The 18526-nt window shown below is 39.2% G+C and overlaps 1 non-coding gene across 1 annotated transcript; it reads right to left on the bottom strand.

Moving 5' to 3' along the window:
- Positions 1-1922: 1922 nt before the first annotated feature.
- On the bottom strand, positions 1923-2029 carry LOC141597899 (small nucleolar RNA R71). Its single transcript, XR_012523110.1, has one exon. It is a non-coding gene; the product is annotated as a small nucleolar RNA R71 (small nucleolar RNA).
- Positions 2030-18526: the final 16497 nt, after the last annotated feature.

Raw genomic sequence — 18526 nt, 5'->3', positions numbered from 1 at the left:
CACTACCTTATATTAGATAGAAAATTAGATTAGTCCATTAGTCTCTCTATATTGTAACTCAAGAACCCTAATATTTCCTTTCTCATTTTTCATTCAATAAAATTTGCAATCTTTCCTTAATTTTAGTTTAATTGCTCTCTAGTTTATCCAAGTTCATCTCTTTTCAATAGTTTACAATTAGTATTTTGGGTTGTATTTTGAAGATTTGAAGAAATTCATTCTTCCATTATTATTCCAGCTTGCTACTTTCCTCTTTGTTGGTATAATTCTCATCTTTTATTTACATTTACTTCAATTGTTTACATTTCTTATGTTGTTTTATCATTATTCATCTAAAGTAGTAATCTTTATCATGTTTACAATGTTTACTTGTGTTTTGTTGCAATTTGTTGTTAATTTCTCACCCATGAACATGAGTGAGTAGTCTTATCTAAGGTCATAGGGGGAATTTGGGTAATTAAGGGGATGAATTTGGGTTGTTAACCTTTTGAATTGGGTGATTATGTGGTTTCTACTCTTAATGCATTTGAAGTGTTTGTGGAAATGCCTCAATGAAAATTGGACATTTCATTAACATGTTTGGCTTACCTTGGTGCATTGTGCTATTAGATAGTTTTAGAAGTGCTTATCGATGAGTTTTAATGAAAGTTAGAACATCTCTTTGATGCATTCCATCCGTCTTGGTGCTCATGCTATTGGGTAGTCTTTATGCTTTATTTGTAGCTAGTTCATCTCGATCAAGTGACAACTTATTGAGGAGCTTAAGGTGACTAAGAAATTAGTCTTAAACCCTTGACCACTATTATTACCCTTCTCTTGTTAGACCTTGTTTCTCCCCCTAATTGCCCTTTGTGAACCCAAAGACCTTAGCCTCCCCTTATTGATTAAAAAACAATTTCATTTAGTTTAAATTTTATACCTTATTGCATCTTAGTTTACAGTTTAATCAACATCTTATTTTTTGTTTGACTAAATTGAGACTTAAACGGACTAAGTATACACCCCCGCCATCTTTGTGTTCGACACCCGAATAAATACTACTTTTATTGGGTTCTTTATAAATTTGTTTTTGATTGGGAAATGACGACAAATCCCTCACATCAAAATGGCGCCGTTGCCGGGGATGGCGTTAGGTTATGCTTAGTTAGTTGAAGTTTCTAGCTTTAGTCTTTACTTGTTGTTTGCTTGTTTGTGTAGTTTGTGTGCTTCTTGTAGAGTGTGTGTGATTTTTGCCTTACCCTAGTGTGTAAAAGCACTAGGAGTCTTACGGTTTGACAAGTTGTATGCCTAGGAGGAACCACCAAGCTTTGCTCTTTGACTCTGATCCCGAAAGGCTTTTTAGAGCCTTAAGGAATAGGACCATTGCAAGGGTTATAACCTCTTCTCAAGAAACCATAAACCAAGCAAATTCACCCACCCAACCTCTCTTTGAAAGCACAACACAACAACAACCAAACAACACCATTGATCACCTCCTAGAAAATCCTTTCTAAAATTTCCAACTCCCAAATACTCCACCTCAAACACCACCCCCTCATATACCAAATCCACCACCACCAATGGCTTTACGTGACCATAACCGTCCTAACCACAATGATGCTTGTGACCCAATTAATTTTGGCGCCTTGGCTCCCAACAACTTTGAGATGCATCCCGCCCAAGTCGGGTTGATTGAGAAGGATTTGTTCGGGGGGCATATTGAAGAGGATGCCCATGCTCACCTCCGGAAGTTTAAGAGGAAGGTTTCAATGATGAAAAAGAATGGGGTGTCCGAGGACACCTTGAGAATGATGTTGTTTCCGTTTTCATTGACGGGCAAGGCAGACCGGTGGTTGAACATTCACCCCCCCGATACCTTCACGACATGGGATGCCTTGGCTAAAGCATTCATGGCCAAATATTACCCTTCATCAAAGACCGCAATGCTCCGTAATGAGATTCATACATTTCAACAAGATGACGGGGAGTCTTTAGGTGAAGCTTGGGACCGATATCAAGACTTAATAGCAAGTTATCCCCATCATGGAATCCCGGAATGGTACATCACTCAAACATTCTTTCAAACTTTGCTACCGAGGACTAAGGAGATGGTAAATGCCTCCGCGGGAGGAGGATTTGATCACTTGAATGATGAAGAAGGTACCACTCTAATCAAGAAAATTGTGGACTCCGAGGCAAACTATGGCACAAGAGTGAATGTCTTGAGAAGAAGCAAGCACCCTCCCGAGTTCTTAGTGAATGTGGAGACTAATGCTAAGCTTGATATGCTCACCAAAAAGCTTGAAGAGTTGAGTAAGAAGAAGCAAGTGAACCAAGTGAATCAAACTACCACTTCTCATGGACCATCCATGGAGGAAGTGATGCAAAGTTCAACATGTGAGTCATGTGGAGGGATGGGTCACACTTATGAAGTATGTGCAAATAACCATTACAACAACTTTGATGGGAACAATGTGCAAGAGGTGAATGCTTTCCAAGCATTTAACAACTTTTCCAACCGTCCACCTAGACCCTCATTCAACAACAACCAAGGATCCAACCAAAACTTTGCCAACCAATCTCAAGCATACCAAGATTATAGGGGTAACCAAGGGAACCAAGGTAATCAAAACTTTTACCAAGGAAACCAAGCTAACCAAGGGTTTGGCCAAGGATTCAATCAATGGAACAACAACAATGGGTTCAATCAAGGATACAACAATAATCAAAGGTACAACCAAGGGCAAAATCAAGGGTTCAATCAAGGGTACCAAGGGAACAACCAAAATTCAAACTTTAAAGATCAAGGATATGGCTTTTCTCTTCCAATTTCCAACCAACCTTTCAACCAAGAGCCACCACCCCAAGCAAGCAATACCATGGGAGATGATAAATATGAAAACTTGGTGAAGTTGATAGGGGATTTAGCAAGTAATACCCAACAACAAATCAAGAGTCTTTAAGCTAAAGTGGCTTCCCAAGTTCTCATGAGTTCTCAAAAACCACCGGGTGTATTTCTAAGACAAGGGCAAAATCCAAGGGACCCTATGAAGTCTAAGGAAGTTAATGCTATCATGGTTGGAGTTGAAGAGGAAAAAGAAGAGTCATTTGATTTGCCAAGTAAAGAGGAGTTATCTTACACTACTCCCTTTTCCATGGCTATGGAAACATTCCAAGAAGTTGACCATGAGCCCAAAAAAGAGAGCATAGAAGACTATGTGCTTGAGCAAATAATGACAATTCATGGTACAAGCTTGGATGTTGAAGTTGACCCGGGTAAGGGAGAGATGATTATGACTTCACCAACCACTATGAGTGAAGAATTTGTGCTTGAAGAAATTGTGAAAGCACCAAATGTGATGGTAGAAGTTGAGAAGAACCCGGAAAAGGAAGAGATGGTCATGGTAGAAGAACACTCTTTGGCCAAGCAAGAAGAAGTCATTTCTAGAAGAGTGGACATTAGTAGCCATGAGCTTGATGCCTCAAGTGAGAAGTGCAATGTTGTCAAATCTAAAGAAATCCCCATCAAACTTGATGACCCCGGGAGTTTCTCAGTTCCATGTACCGTTGGTGACCAAAAGGTGGATAGTGCTTTGTGTGACTTAGGGGCAAGTGTGAGTGTCATACCACTTGCCCTTGTGAAGAGGTTGAATATTTTAAACTTAGCCCGCACTTCCATTACAATCAAACTTGCCGATGGAACAATCAAATCTCCAAATTGGATTCTCAAGGATATCGTGGTTCAAATTGGTAAGCTTTCAATTCCTACCGACTTTATTGTGTTGGACATCCCTATGGGAAGACGCTCCCGTATCATTCTTGGTAGGCCATTTTTGGCCACGGGAGGAGCTACCATAAATGTCAAAGAGGGACTATTATCATTCAAAGTTGGGGAAGAAAAAGTTAAATTCAAGCTACCACGTGCTCCAAAGAAAACCGTAGTTCAAAACATGTTTGCCGTGGAAACTTTAGAACTCCATGTGAATGAAGAAGATGCGAACATGGAATTCTTATTTGCTTGTGAGCCAAAAGTTGATGATGAGACACCGGCTAAGTCCCTTGAAGAAGAAGTGAATGCTAAAGATAAGTGTGGGGAAATGGGCAAGACTTGGGAAACCGAGTTCAATTCTAGCACCAATGCCCCTCCAAAATCAAAATCGGGAATTGAAAAGAAGAAGCCAAAAAGATGGAGGAAGAGATCGAAAGGAAATAGGGTATGTGACCCTAATGTTGACAAAGAGACTAAGGAAAAGCTTGAAGAAGAAATGAACCGAAAATGGCAAGAGATTCAAGATGCCATGAGTAAGTTGCATGATTTGATGATGAAGAACAAGGGTTCATGTGTTGTTGATCCTTGTATTGAAGGTAGAAGGTTGGTGGGATCTCGGGATATTGATCCCGGTTGAATGACGTCCTTGAATGAAGAGGTTTGGTGGAGTTACTTAAGAACCACCGCATTGTATATATTCTCCTTCTCTTTAATTAAGTTTTTACCGCATTTTGCATTTAGTGACATGATTCGATTAGGAGCTAATCTAAATTAGCTCTCTTTGCATTCATATAGTGTAACTTGCATCGTATTTCAATATTGCATATAGATTAGATCATGCATTGCATACTTATTTGAAAACCACTAAAAATTTGAAAAATCAAAAATCAACAAAAACATGTATTTCATTTCCGAATTTCCTCCACACATTTATTTCCATTAGAAATATGTAAATAAATAAGTGTGGGGAGGAAATTCCATCATTTTAATAATACAAAAACATGTTATTTATTTTCAAAAATTCAAAAAAAATCCAAAAACATGTTCTTTAATTTCGAAAAATTCAAAAACCACCAAAAATATGTTGTTTATTTTTCCTTCTCTCCCTATACTTTGTTCCATTGAGGACAATGTAAATTTCAAGTGTGGGGAGGGAAATATCCACTTTGTGAATATTGTTTATATTTGTACATATACATATATACTTGTTAATTTGAAAAAAATTATAAAAAATGCCTAAAAATTGAAAAATTTCTGAAAAATACAAAAATATTGCATTGTATATATATATGTTTGGCTAACCTTTGGCATATGCATCGACCATTTGAGGCAAAAAGGAGCTAGAAGTCGCTTGGTAAACTCGTTCTAATCTCTTACTCCTTTACCGTTCTTTCTTTTTATATCTTGTATATTTGAAGGAGAATGGGATTTTGTGCCTTGGATGTTTCCTTGGGGAACTTGTGGATTGTTGGTGTTGATGTGTTGCTAGGATTAGTCAAAATTGTTGCATGTTTACCTTATGTTCATTTCAATTTCTTGCATGCATTTGTTTCACATGTATATATGTGTTGTGTTTCCTTCTTGTTGCATTGAGTGTGTATATAAATTTTTGAACAAAATTTGGTCTAGGAAGGGAGTATGATACCCTCTATGATGATATTGTCTAGGTCGTGTCTTTCCCCTCTTAGTGGCTTGCACCTTGTGACCTCCTTGTTAGGGTGTTTGCTTGCAAATACCCGGGAAATGAGGCTAGACCGGAGAGTTTTGACCACCATGTGAGACCAAGACCGTAGACTAGGCCTGGATTTCGACATAGCTACTTAAATGTGAGATTTAGAGCCTCCTTGGGACCGGTACATCCATACCCGGTCTCCCTTAGGCGTGAGTGGGCTCCTTCCGTGGCATGTCACAACACGACGCACAAGCATGGCGTCCCTTCCTTTTTAGACCATGAGATGTCCATTTATGTGCATATTTTGAAACAATTAGTTGCATTTCACTTTTGAGCCTCACATTGCCAAATAAGCCTATTTTTCGACCCTTTAGACTAGGTCCTATTTTGCTAACCCCTTTTGAGCTTGAACCTCTCTTTTGGCACCTACAAAACTAGCTACATACCATAAACAACCTTCCCTTATCAAGAAAGTTGCTTACATGTTGTTGGTTGTATGAAGAAGGGTGTTTTGAGTCCTAGTTGATAATTTGAGTCGGAATAATTGCCTTTATTTGGTTGGTTTGAATAAAGAGGTTTTGAAAAAGAAAAGAAAAAGAAATAGAAAAGGAGAAAAATGTAAGGAAAAAGAAAAAAATTGCACTTATACTTTGTTTGATGAGAAAAAGCCAAGCAACACTCCTTTCATCAATGGAGTAGAAAAAGGCGTTGCAAGAATAAAAGGGCACTTGTGTTGGAGCTTGTGTCCTCCACAAATTAGTGTGATAACATTTGTAAATCTCTTACAGGTTCACAAGGGTATACTTCGTATATTTAATCAGTTGATTAACGTTTACCTAATAACGGTTGGCTTGCTAGAAAGTTTGACGTTATTATCATACAGATGGCGGTGATCAACTGGTCCCTAAAGGTCACACCTATAGGATGTGTTTGAGAAATGTGGATATAGAAATATAATCACATTGATGCCCAATATGACTAAATAGTTAGTCAATGTGTTGATGAGATAATTATTTAATGAAAATTAAATAATATTAGTTGAGACGAATTAACTGTCAATTCGTAAATTAAATATAATAAGTTATATTTAATTAAATGTATATAATGTTAGGTTGGACGAATTAATCTGTTAATTCGTAATTAAATATAATCAGTTATATTTAATATCAACAAGTTGAATGTGTCATAGTGGTAATAGTGAGGGTACACAAGGAAGAGGTCATGGGTTCGATCCTCACTAGATGACAATTCAACACACTTTATATATTTTTGGAAAGACCAAAAATAAGGAGAATATACTCCTTATTTCGGTCAGTTTGGTCGAAATTAGGGGTCAGTATAAGAAAGAAAGGGAGAGAATTATTCTACCCTAATTCTTTTTCTTGACCTAGCCTTTCTCTCTCATCAGAAAAAACACAAAAACCTAAATTTTACAGAAAATTTTGGATCGATTTCTAGCATAATCAAAGGGCATATCTCATATCGTCTTGGGTGCAACTGATAGGCGAATATCAATTTTGATATTGTTCTTAGGCCGTTTTTGCTAGGACCGAAGGTTATTTCTGAATCCTTTACTTTGTTTATGTATTTATTTTATGACTTGTAATCGTCTTAATTAAATTCGTTAAAATGATTCATAATTAAGGGAAGTATACAGATAATTTCCCACAACTTGATGTTTTTCCTAAGTGAGTCGGGTTTACACAATTTTTGCTTGATTTTGGCAAGCCAATTTCTTGTTAGGGTGTAGACGTTACTCATTGGTTGTAATAAGGTGATAATTTTTGTGTTTTTCCAAAGTGAGTCGGGTTTGCACAATGTTTGCATAAATTCGGGAAACCAATTTTTGTTAGTGTGTAGACGTTACTCATTTGTTGTAATAAAGTGGAAGAAATGGAATTTTGGCAACTTCTTGATGTGTACCTCCACATTTTTCCCAAAATGGTGCTTGCACCAATCCCGTTTCGTCCCGTCACCTAGCCCCGTTACAACCCTTGTTTCTTTTATGCATATTTTCCTTTTTTGCATCTCATGAATGGTCTTGTAGGAGAGGATTCCATGTTAGATTGCGGGCATGTCTCACGAGTCGAGTAGTTGAGTGATTTTGGTTACTTTTTGGCGCAAAAATCACCCGTTCTAAAAACAAAATGAGAGACTAGTGAAAACCGTGAGGAAGTCGGTAGTCTAGGTCCCCTTAGTCATGGGTCGATTTGGTCGAATCTTGTGTGTGTCATGTAAATCTCGAAGGTTAGGCTTTGCTTCCCACTTTCCCGCCTTTGAATCTGTTTCCTAGGCATTTGGTTGTCATATTGAGGTTGCTTGAGCCACCATTAGGGCATTGACACCCCGCCAAGACTATGAGACGGTATCTTCCGACCAAAACCTTTAATTGTTCAAAGTAAAACGGCCGCTTAGATGAGGAAAGCGGTTTGACTTTTTGATTGATGCATCTTATGATTGATTACGTGCTTAAATGTTGGATGTGTCTAGATTTTCCGCAAGCCCCCACTTGCCTTGCATCGGAATACATACCTCATTGTATTTCAATGCGAGTTGAAGGGACGGAGAAGGCCCGTTAATTGCCTTTCATCGGATATTATTAGTTTAGCTAGATTTCTTATATTACGGGTCTTAGTTTAATTTAATGAGCTTACTCGAGGACGAGTAAGGTTTAAGTGTGGGGAGATTTGATGAGTAGTATTTTAGTCGCTTTTTACCCCGCGTTTATACCTTATTCCGACTTGATTTTGCGTGCTTAAATGATTAAAAAGCTCATTTTATTTACTAATTTATAATAATTAGTTGCATTAGTTATATTTAATATTTAACCGGTTTTATATAATATTCGTATTATTATTATTACTATTTTATTATTCTAATTCAATTCAATGTGTAGGTGAAACGGGAAAGCAAGACGGAGTTTGAGAAGTTAATCGGGTCAAAGCGGAAATTAAGACGGATTTAAATATAGAAGAAAAGATGGTGAATCAAATGATAAGCAAAGTCAAAGTCAATTTTAACTTCACCATGACCAAAACACAGCACACCTTTGACCCGTACTGTGTTCACGAACCATCTTCACTCCATACTCTTACCTGCATCATACAATCACCATAACAATTTTATTTACCTTCACCACCATGTTCATTCATCAACCATCAGCTCCCCTGCATCCTTTAACCACCTTCACCTCCATCTTCAATCACGCCACCAGCATCAACGACAACCACGTCCTGCCCACATCTCGCATTCACCAGCATCTCCACCAATTCCGAATCCGATTACCATTTACCACCTCTGCTGCTTTGTGTTTCGTCCTCTTCCTCCATCATCGCCATTCGTAACACCTTCCCTTGCTTCCTTTCACACATCACCACCTCCATCACCTAACCCACATCATAACAACCAACATCAATTCACAACCGCAGCAGCTTCACCAATCTCCTTCCACCATTGACGACAAACGACAACCAGCATCAACCCGCAAATCAGCATACTCATCTTGCACCACCAGCCGGTCAACCGGCTGCCTCCTACCCAACCGGCTGGGAATACACACAAATTTCCCTCTATTTTCCAGAGAACTCCCAGACGGTCCATCAACCGGCTGCCTCCCAACCGGCTCGCAACGCATCCTCGCATCAGGTGTTCTCCCAGACGGTCCACCGGCCGTCGACATCACCACCGGCTGAGAGCACATCCAAATTTATTGAAGTTTCCAGGGGATTCCCAGACGGTCACTTGACCGGTGGCCGGTGGGCCGGCTCCCACACCCCTGTTGAATCCCGTTTCACGATTAAAATTCCCCTTCCCCTTCTTTGTGTTTTGTTGAGTCGGTTGTTTAGGTTTTAGTGGGTTATTATTATTATTATTATTAGAAATTAGAAATTAGAAATTAGGAGGGGTCTTATTAATATACCACCCTCTTGACAAACACAACACATTAGCACACTACCTTACATTAGATAGAAAATTAGATTAGTCCATTAGTCTCTCTATATTGTAACTCAAGAACCCTAATATTTCCTTTCTCATTTTTCATTCAATAAAATTTGCAATCTTTCCTTAATTTTAGTTTAATTGCTCTCTAGTTTATCCAAGTTAATCTCTTTTCAATAGTTTACAATTAGTATTTTGGGTTGTATTTTGAAGATTTGAAGAAATTCATTCTTCCATTATTATTCAAGCTTGCTACTTTCCTCTTTGTTGGTATAATTCTCATCTTTTATTTACATTTACTTCAATTGTTTACATTTCTTATGTTGTTTTATCATTATTCACCTAAAGTATTAATCTTTATCATGTTTACAATGTTTACTTGTGTTTTGTTGCAATTTGTTGTTAATTTCTCACCCATGAACATGAGTGAGTAGTCTTATCTAAGGTCATAGGAGGAATTTGGGTAATTAAGGGGATGAATTTGGGTTGTTAACCTTTTGAATTGGGTGATTATGTGGTTTCTACTCTTAATGCATTTGAAGTGATTGTGGAAATGCCTCAATGAAAATTGGACATTTCATTAACATGTTTGGCTTACCTTGGTACATTGTGCTATTAGATAGTTTTAGAAGTGCTTATCGATGAGTTTTAATGAAAGTCAGAACATCTCTTTGATGCATTCGATCCGTCTTGGTGCTCATGCTATTGGGTAGTCTTTATGCTTTATTTGTAGCTAGTTCATCTCGATCAAGTGACAACTTATTGAGGAGCTTAAGGTGACTAAGAAATTAGTCTTAAACCCTTGACCGCTATTATTACCCTTCTCTTGTTAGACCTTGTTTCTCCCCCTAATTGCCCTTTGTGAACCCAAAGACCTTAGCCTCCCCTTATTGATTAAAAAACAATTTCATTGAGTTTAAATTTTATACCTTATTGCATCTTAGTTTACAGTTTAATCAACATCTTATTTTTTGTTTGACTAAATTGAGACTTAAACGGACTAAGTATACACCCCCGCCATCTTTGTGTTCGACACCCGAATAAATACTACTTTTATTGGGTTCTTTATAAATTTGTTTTTGATTGGGAAATGACGACAAATCCCTCACATCAGACCCTCACTTACACACGACACCCTCATACACTTGTGAGGAAACAAATATTAAAACTTAACACAACATGTTTTTGGCACCGTTATCGGGGATGGCAATATTGGATAAGATTATTTGTTTTCATCTAGGCTTAGTTCTTTTATTTGTTGTTTGTTTGTTTTTGTAACACCCCCTCATACCAAGGTACCTTACCAGGACTACCCCAGCATGAAAGGCTGTTACCATCTCGGTTGCCCGAGGTTAGTACATATCAAAAGCAACCGTCCCAAACACATTTATTAAAGTACTGTAAGTATAAAAGGTTACAATGTTTCCAAAATCCGAAAAATAAATCTCCAAATGTTAAAGACTACAAAAGAGAAGCTAAGACTCGCGACGGTGATACTAATCCAGTGTGACGACTCTGCCAAGAACGCCCCCAAGCTCACCAAATGCATCACCTGTCACAATCTGCTCACCATCCCCAAATAGAACACCACATATTTTACAAAATAACAACGGGGCCAGTTCTGCTCAATCAAAATAAGACAAATATAAAAAGTAACCAGCTGATCATCCGCCATCACCAGTCTCGCGATCTCACACAGTAACCGACTACACACCAAGGTGTATAGCCTTGACAGACTACCCATCGCAACAGGTAGCCCACCCCGCCAGTGGGGGACCGCAGCCAATGCCCACCAAAATCCCGCTCATCAACGAGTGATAACCCTGTCCCTTAATGTGCACATCCCCTCCCGTGGCGGGTTCCAAAGCGAACTAGGGTGTGAAGCCACTCCCGCAAGTGACTCCACCACAAACATCATAAGAACATCACAATCACCACACCACCGCCGCACCAACGTTCCGAGGATGATCAGAAAACAACCAATATACACAATACAACAAAGCATCTTAAATTAATTAGCCAGAAACTGAGTAGGAAACCCTACCTTAGCATGACAGGGCTGTCGTATACCTATCAAAAATAACTAACTAAACTAACTATATAGCTAGGGAAGTCAGGTCGATCTCCTCAGGGAGGCAAGATATCTGTAAGAGTCCGTCTATTTGGTCACGAATTGGGGGGGGGGGGTTGTAATTGGTTTTCTAAACTAAAAGATTTAAAAGGAAGAGAAGCAAGGAAAGAGCAATAAAGACAGAAAATGAGAATAAACTATCAATAGAGAGGGGACATGTTAGGATTTCGGTTCACTACGGTAGTCCAGTGACTCAACTGTAAACAACTTAGATAAATTACTGTGAGACGGATATGGAAAGGTCCTTCCGGTCCACTTTCTACCCTAGATTCCCACTAACTTAACTTCCGTCCTCGTCAGAGTAGTCTACTGTTCATAGCAGGCCTATTTAGTCCAATCTTCCGATCCAGGATTAAATTTAACCAGATTAAAAAGGTGACTCAGAAGCGTGCACTCAACTAAGTCGGTAAATACAGTTATATTGCTATGGGGGACAGAGTCTCACAAATAATTCATCTAACCTATTTACTATATAGTCACATTTCTACCGTAGATCCCCTAATCCTAACATGAAACAGATTAACTACTCATGCTATTAATATTATCAAAACTAATAACAAAGAAATAACTAACATTAAACATAATGAAATAATAATGAAATTGCATAAACAAGGATTAGCGCAGAAATTAAAAGGAACAAAACAAGTAACTAAGATGAATATATGAAAGATTAAGAATAAAAGAGAGTAAGAGATTACAATCGCAAGAATCCGGCGTAAACAACAACTAAATCCGAGCGAGAAAATCCGAAAGCAAAAGTAATAGTGAAAGGAGAAAAGCAACGCAGTCTAGCAGTGAAAGATGAAAATTAAGATAATAGATTAGATGCCTAATGACCTAATTAATGTACGTTTAAATAGAAAAATACTAAGTCCACTAACGAAAATAAGTTCACGCACTAATTAAAGCCCATGAAAGACAAAACCACTCGATCGAGCAGTTTGAAATAGCTCGATCGAGTACTTATCCAAGTAATCTACTCGATCGAGTAGAATTGTTACTCGATCGAGTAACCTCTAATTCCAGCACTTTTTGATCGAGTAAAATACTACTCGATCGACCATCCTCAGCCATAGAAACCACTCGATCGACCAATAAAACAGCTCGATCGAGTATTCTTCCTCCGAAACAGCTCAAACTCGTAACCGACTGCCTCGTAGACCGTGACTTCACGTATCCCAATGCAAGATCCCACTCTGAAAAATCCCGTCTCCTCAAAATGCATGCAAAAAGGGACGAAAATGGTACGGTTCCACTACTTTTACGTTCATTCCTACAAAACGGACAAAACGAACCAAAGTAGCCAATTCGGGGCAAAATGCAATATAAACAGTACGAAAGTACATAGAAATACGTGCTAAAATAGGCTAAAAAGACTATACAAAATGCACGTATCAAATCTCTCCAAACCGAACCTTTACTCGTCCTCGAGTAAACTAAAATGCAACTAATGGAAGGGAAATGAAAACTCAGAGCTAGCTTAACTTGTCTACTTGAACCAATTCAATGCAATAAAAATTAACAGTTATAGCTAAGCAGTCAATACGCAAACGAGTTATAAGCTGTTCAGAAATATAGCCAACCTATCGACCTTGCAAGACCAACAAAATCGGACTCTCACGTGGTCACTCTTCTCTCATGAAGCAAAGGGTGAATATTATATGTAAAAGAGAGAAAGAGAAACAGTCACTCACCTAACTGCGACCTACATAGCATGCATGCAACAAAAATGAAAGACGATTCAAGTACTAATGCACACACTCCAACCGATAATGTCCGTCACAGCCGAGGGCTTACAAATGATATGGGAATAGTGAGGGTCAGGTGAGAAAAGGGCAAAACAAGTTATGGTAATGTGGAGGTAAAAGCGTCAAGCTAGTTCCTAACAGGACCATATAAGACCGTCCGAATCTCAACCGACTGAAAAATAAAGTACAAGTGCCCTTCATTTGGCACACAACTCACTAATCACATACACTATCTCCTCAAAAAAATGGGATAAAACAGAGGAGTGAGACCGTCACAAGATAAGAATAAGCACAGACGGACTCAAAAATCAAACCAGCTCAAAACTTTTCAAACTTTTCTTTCCTGGTTTTCATGCTGTATACGTGATTTCTTTTTTTTTTTTTCATTTTTTTTTCTATATTCACGTTTTTCCTTTTTTTTTTCAATTTCAATTCTTTTTTTTTCTTTTTCTCCTTTCTTTATTTACACCAACTCCAATCAAAATGATACGGCCAAACTGCAGACGGAAAAGATATACCACAAAAGACATACTAAACTAGCTTGACTAGGCAGGCTCAGTTTGGGATGTAGCTAATGGGTCAAAAAGGCAAGTTTTGGCTTAAGTGGAGCTAAATGGGTGAAAAATATAAGAAAAGGGAAAAGATTTGCAAGCACCTCCCTGCATGTGACACCGACCACAAACCCGAATGTGTGCATTTTAACAAGAAATCGAATGTCATAAAAGTGCAAAAATGATAAACATGCTATGCAAGGAGTACTACTCTCAATTCCTAATGAACTGGTCATGAATGTCACCAGTTATGGGCTCTAAAACTCAGAAATTATAAGTAGCTTGCCGATTTATCAGGTCAAGTCTAAACAGTCAGCTATATTTGAACAAAAACTCGTAGACTATGCGTATGACAAAGCTAATAACCGTCAATAAAAGTGCAAGGCTTGAGTAAAATGACAAGTTATAGTGCAATTTCATCACGAAAATCCACCGTTCCGACTCAACCTATATGCTAAAATAAACATGAATATTTTTTGGATTTTTCGAAATTTTCTAATTTTTTTTTGTTTTTTTTTGTTTTTTTGTTTTTTTTTTGATTTTTAATGAAATAAATAAACAATGCAAGCTGAAAATATAAACGTGAATGCAAAACAAATGCAAATGCAGACTCAAAAGGATGCAATACCCTCCCCAAACCAAAACGGACAACGCCCTCGTTGTCCTCCAGCATACACCAGCAGTTATATACAGGGGAACGGAAATATACAACCTAAAAAAAAAAGAAAAATAAAACAAAAATAAAAAGGAGACAAAAAATAAAAGAGTGAGATGGGACATACAAAACACGAACTTCCCCAAACCAGCCAGAAAACTGGGAAAGTGAGTAGACCAGTAGCTACTCGTCAGGCTCGTCGTCACGCACGTCCTCCACCGTCACCGCGTAGTCCGGATCCACCTCCTGCTCTCTCCTCCTCCTTTGCTCAGCTCGAGCTCTCTCCGCCGCCGCCGGGTCCTCGTCCTCCCCCTCCTCCTCACTAGCAGACTCCGGGTACCCCTCAGTTGGGAACCGGTAGAAGGAAGGGTGTGGCCAACCCTCTGGAATGGGACGGTGTCGTCTCATGTGGTCCTCGTATAGAGGGAACAAAGTCAAAGCTAAGTCCTGCTCCATGCGAGCCTGTCTCTCTGCAATCTCAAGTAACAAACCGTCATGGCGCCCTTGGTCCATGACCGAGGACGCCTCAAAGGGTGGGGGAGGTACGAAATTAGCCGGTAGGACCAGCTGTGTCTGTGTCTGGTCGGCGGGTGCGGGAGTAGGAGTAGGAGTAGGAGTAGGGGTCGGAATAGGAGTGGCCGTGGAAGGCTGGCCACTCGCGGAAGGTGTGGACCCCTCTCCGGTCTCAAGTCTACGCCGCTTCTTAGCGGCGGGTAAAGTAGTAGAAGGTCAGATCTGTAGGTGGTACTCAGGTAAAGGTGGTGGTCGGGCGCCCCGTGCTACAGTAAGCAAAGGGACTAGACGAGGGAGGGTGGAGCAAGGTAGGTCTACGGACAAGGAACCATCTATCTTCCTGGTCCGGTAGTCGGTGGTCAGCCAAGTCTGAGAGTGCATGGCAGCTAGGCTTAGGTACCTATCTCCGTCTATGTAAGGTAAGTCACGAGGGAAGACGGTGAGGAGAGAACGGGCAAGAAAGGTGGCTATGCCACCGCAGACGATAGTGCCCATGACTTTCTCTCCCTGAGCCTGGAAGTACTTGGCGGTCAAATAAGCGATGTTGAGGGTAAAGGGACCTGGTCGTGATCCCTAGTGAGGGGTTTAGTTTTCGGCACTTGTCGTGAGGAGCACCTAGACCAAAACACAATTTATAACTCTACCAACAACTCTTACAATTAGTAAAGAGGCAAGTAAAGGTCGGATCCCAAGGAACGGGAATTGAGATGAGATTTCTATTGAAACTAGTGGTGGCTAAGGGTGTCACAATTGGGGTTTGAAGTAGAAGGTCACTAAACTAAATAGTAATGAAAGTAAACAAGCAAGATGAATTAAAAGGGATGTAAACAATTGATAAAAAGCACTAGGGTGTCATGGGGTCATAGGGGATTCATGGGAATTGATCATACAAACATATTCTCAAGTTATAAGCAAGCAATTATTTTTGTGATGGATCGAGTTGGTTTATATCTTACAATCCTAGGAAAGTTTGGGTCCCGGAGCCGAATCGATTAGATTGTACAACACCTACAAGTCGACTTAATCTTCCCTACTCAACAATATGCATGGTCTAATGAGACTCGAGTTGGTTTATGTCTTACAAGTCTCATTGAAAAGATAGGCGATGGGTAAAAAATGCAAGGATTCATAGGCTCGCATTTCATCAAACATAACATGTGCATAAGTTGAGATCACAACAAGCAAGCAAATAAATTATGAAGACATATTAAATTAAGCATGAATCATTCCCCATGTTGGTTTCCCCTAATTACCCATTAACCCTAGCTAAGGAAACTACTCACTCATTATCATGTTGAACATGCTAGCAAGGTTGTCAATCATACCAACAAAGTGAAACATGATGAATAAATGAAAGTAATTAGCAATAATTAAAAAGGGATTAAGAGAATTATACCTACTAATGATTCCAATAATAAATCAAAGAATAAAAGAAGTACTTGATGCTTGATTGGAAGGTTGTCAATCTCCCAATAATAACCCAAATAATCTTCAATTACCCAAAATAAAGGATGAACAAGAGAGCGATTAAGGAAATAAAACTTGTATTAAAACTTGATTAAATGTTGATTACAAGATTAAAGAGAGATTTGATTGATATTAACTACACTAAAGATTGCTAAGAAGAACATGCTCTTCTAATTAGACTAATCGGGTATTTATAGTGGGGTTAGGTACATAAATTAGGGTTAACTAAGGGCTTAAATGACGATTAAGTCCCTTGTTGAGGAATCGCCGGTCTCTAGGAAGACTCCGGTCTCTAGGGAGACTCCGGTCTCTAGAAAAAGATGCGCATCCTTCCTTGAAGCTTGTAGAAGACGAAATGGAACTGTCTGGGAATCCGGGCGTCTTTAGCACGGGACGGGCGGATTTGGGCGTTCCTGGACGGGCGTCCAGAGGGGGAAGACGGGCGTCTTCTGTAGGTTTTGCCCGGGTGTCTTGTGGAGGAAGACGCTCGGATTGTCAGTGGGGGACGGGCGTCTTCAGGGCAATCCGCACGGATTGTCAGGCAGTTTCTTTCCTTCTTCTTTTCTTCCTTTTTCTTCATAAAATCCTTGAGGATTTCCTCGGGGATGCAAGGATCTTTTCTCATCATTGCCCATCTACTATAGTATGTACAAAGGCCTTCTAATCTTGTCTCTCCTTGATGCTTGGTCATTGAATTCAATCAATTTAGCCTCATTTTGCCATGAAAATGCAAGGTTTGCACTCCTTTCCTACCAAGGGATCAAAACCTCAAAGAGTATGCAAAAAAAAGAACTAAAGACAATAAATGACCCAAATATGCACTAAAAAGCATGGGAGCAAGGTTAATTCGGGGACTAAATATGCTCTAATTATGGTCACATCAAATATCCCCAAACCGAACCTTTGCTCATCTCGAGTAAAGAGGTGACAAAGACTAGGACCATTATTTAAACTAACCTAATAACATAGCCGATATGAGACAATTAGCGGGTCTCACTCCGCCCCTTCAACTCACAACAAGACAACCATGAGGTAGGATGCCTTCTTGCAAGGCAAGGTGGGTCTTGCCAAAATGGCGACACATCCAAACATTAAGCACACAAAATCAAGTAATGGATGCATCTACAAAAGAATAGCCACTTTCCTCATCTAAGTGGCGGAAATTATCTACAAGGGAAGCAATTCAAGGGTACACACTCCTTCATAGATGCAATTTCTTCAAACTACTAAGCCTAGAAGGATACCAATAAATTACCTCCAAGTTGTGTCAAGCTAGGGTACCTTTGTCCTCAATCATTAAATGCTTTCGTCAAGAGTAGACTCCCTATGGCGTTAGAAACACTAGAGGATCGCGGAATTCCCCCTCTTGCCTAGACAAGAAGAAGGGTCGTCCCCTCTCTACCATGCACAAAAATGGATACGATGGATAAAGGGATTGATAGATATTTGAGATTCACTTTGGGAGTTTGCTTTTGTTGTTTGTTTTCCCCCCAATTTTTTGTGGCATATAACATTTGAGAACACTTTCTTGCCATTTCTTTGATGTTTGGCATTTCAACACTTGACAACTTTTCAACTTTTCTTTGCATTTCTTTTGAACATTTTCAAAGTCACCCCATATGTAGTGAGGGTGCCTTATATTTGAAGCATTAGGAGTTCTATTTTTGCTCCTCTTTTCATTTGATGCATTTTGCAAACTTTCTTTCAATTTTCATTTCATTGAACTCTAAATGATTTCTTTTTGTGCCCATTCCCTTTGATGACAAAAATGTGGTAGAACATGGATGATGGATGCATGGTTTCAAGGGTCACCTTGGAATAAACGGTAGCCAATGAGTTATCACACCACAAGGTACTCTTGACTAGGCCTTAATCCATGGGTCAAAGGATACTAGCTTGACACATCCTAGGGTGTTTTACAAGTATTCTAACAAGCAAAGTCTTAAGAAGAAAAAGCATCTACTAGGGCCTATATACACTTGTCAAGCTTCCTAAGTAGACGGTTTCACAAAATTCTAACATGCAAACTACATGCCATGATGCTACTAACATATATACATCCTAATGCATATGATTCTACGAACTAATATGACATATAAACT

The sequence above is a fragment of the Silene latifolia genome, chromosome 8, assembly GCF_048544455.1.
Source record: "Silene latifolia isolate original U9 population chromosome 8, ASM4854445v1, whole genome shotgun sequence".
In the NCBI taxonomy this organism is placed as follows: Eukaryota; Viridiplantae; Streptophyta; class Magnoliopsida; order Caryophyllales; family Caryophyllaceae; genus Silene; species Silene latifolia.
This window is presented reverse-complemented; position numbering and strand designations above follow the sequence as displayed.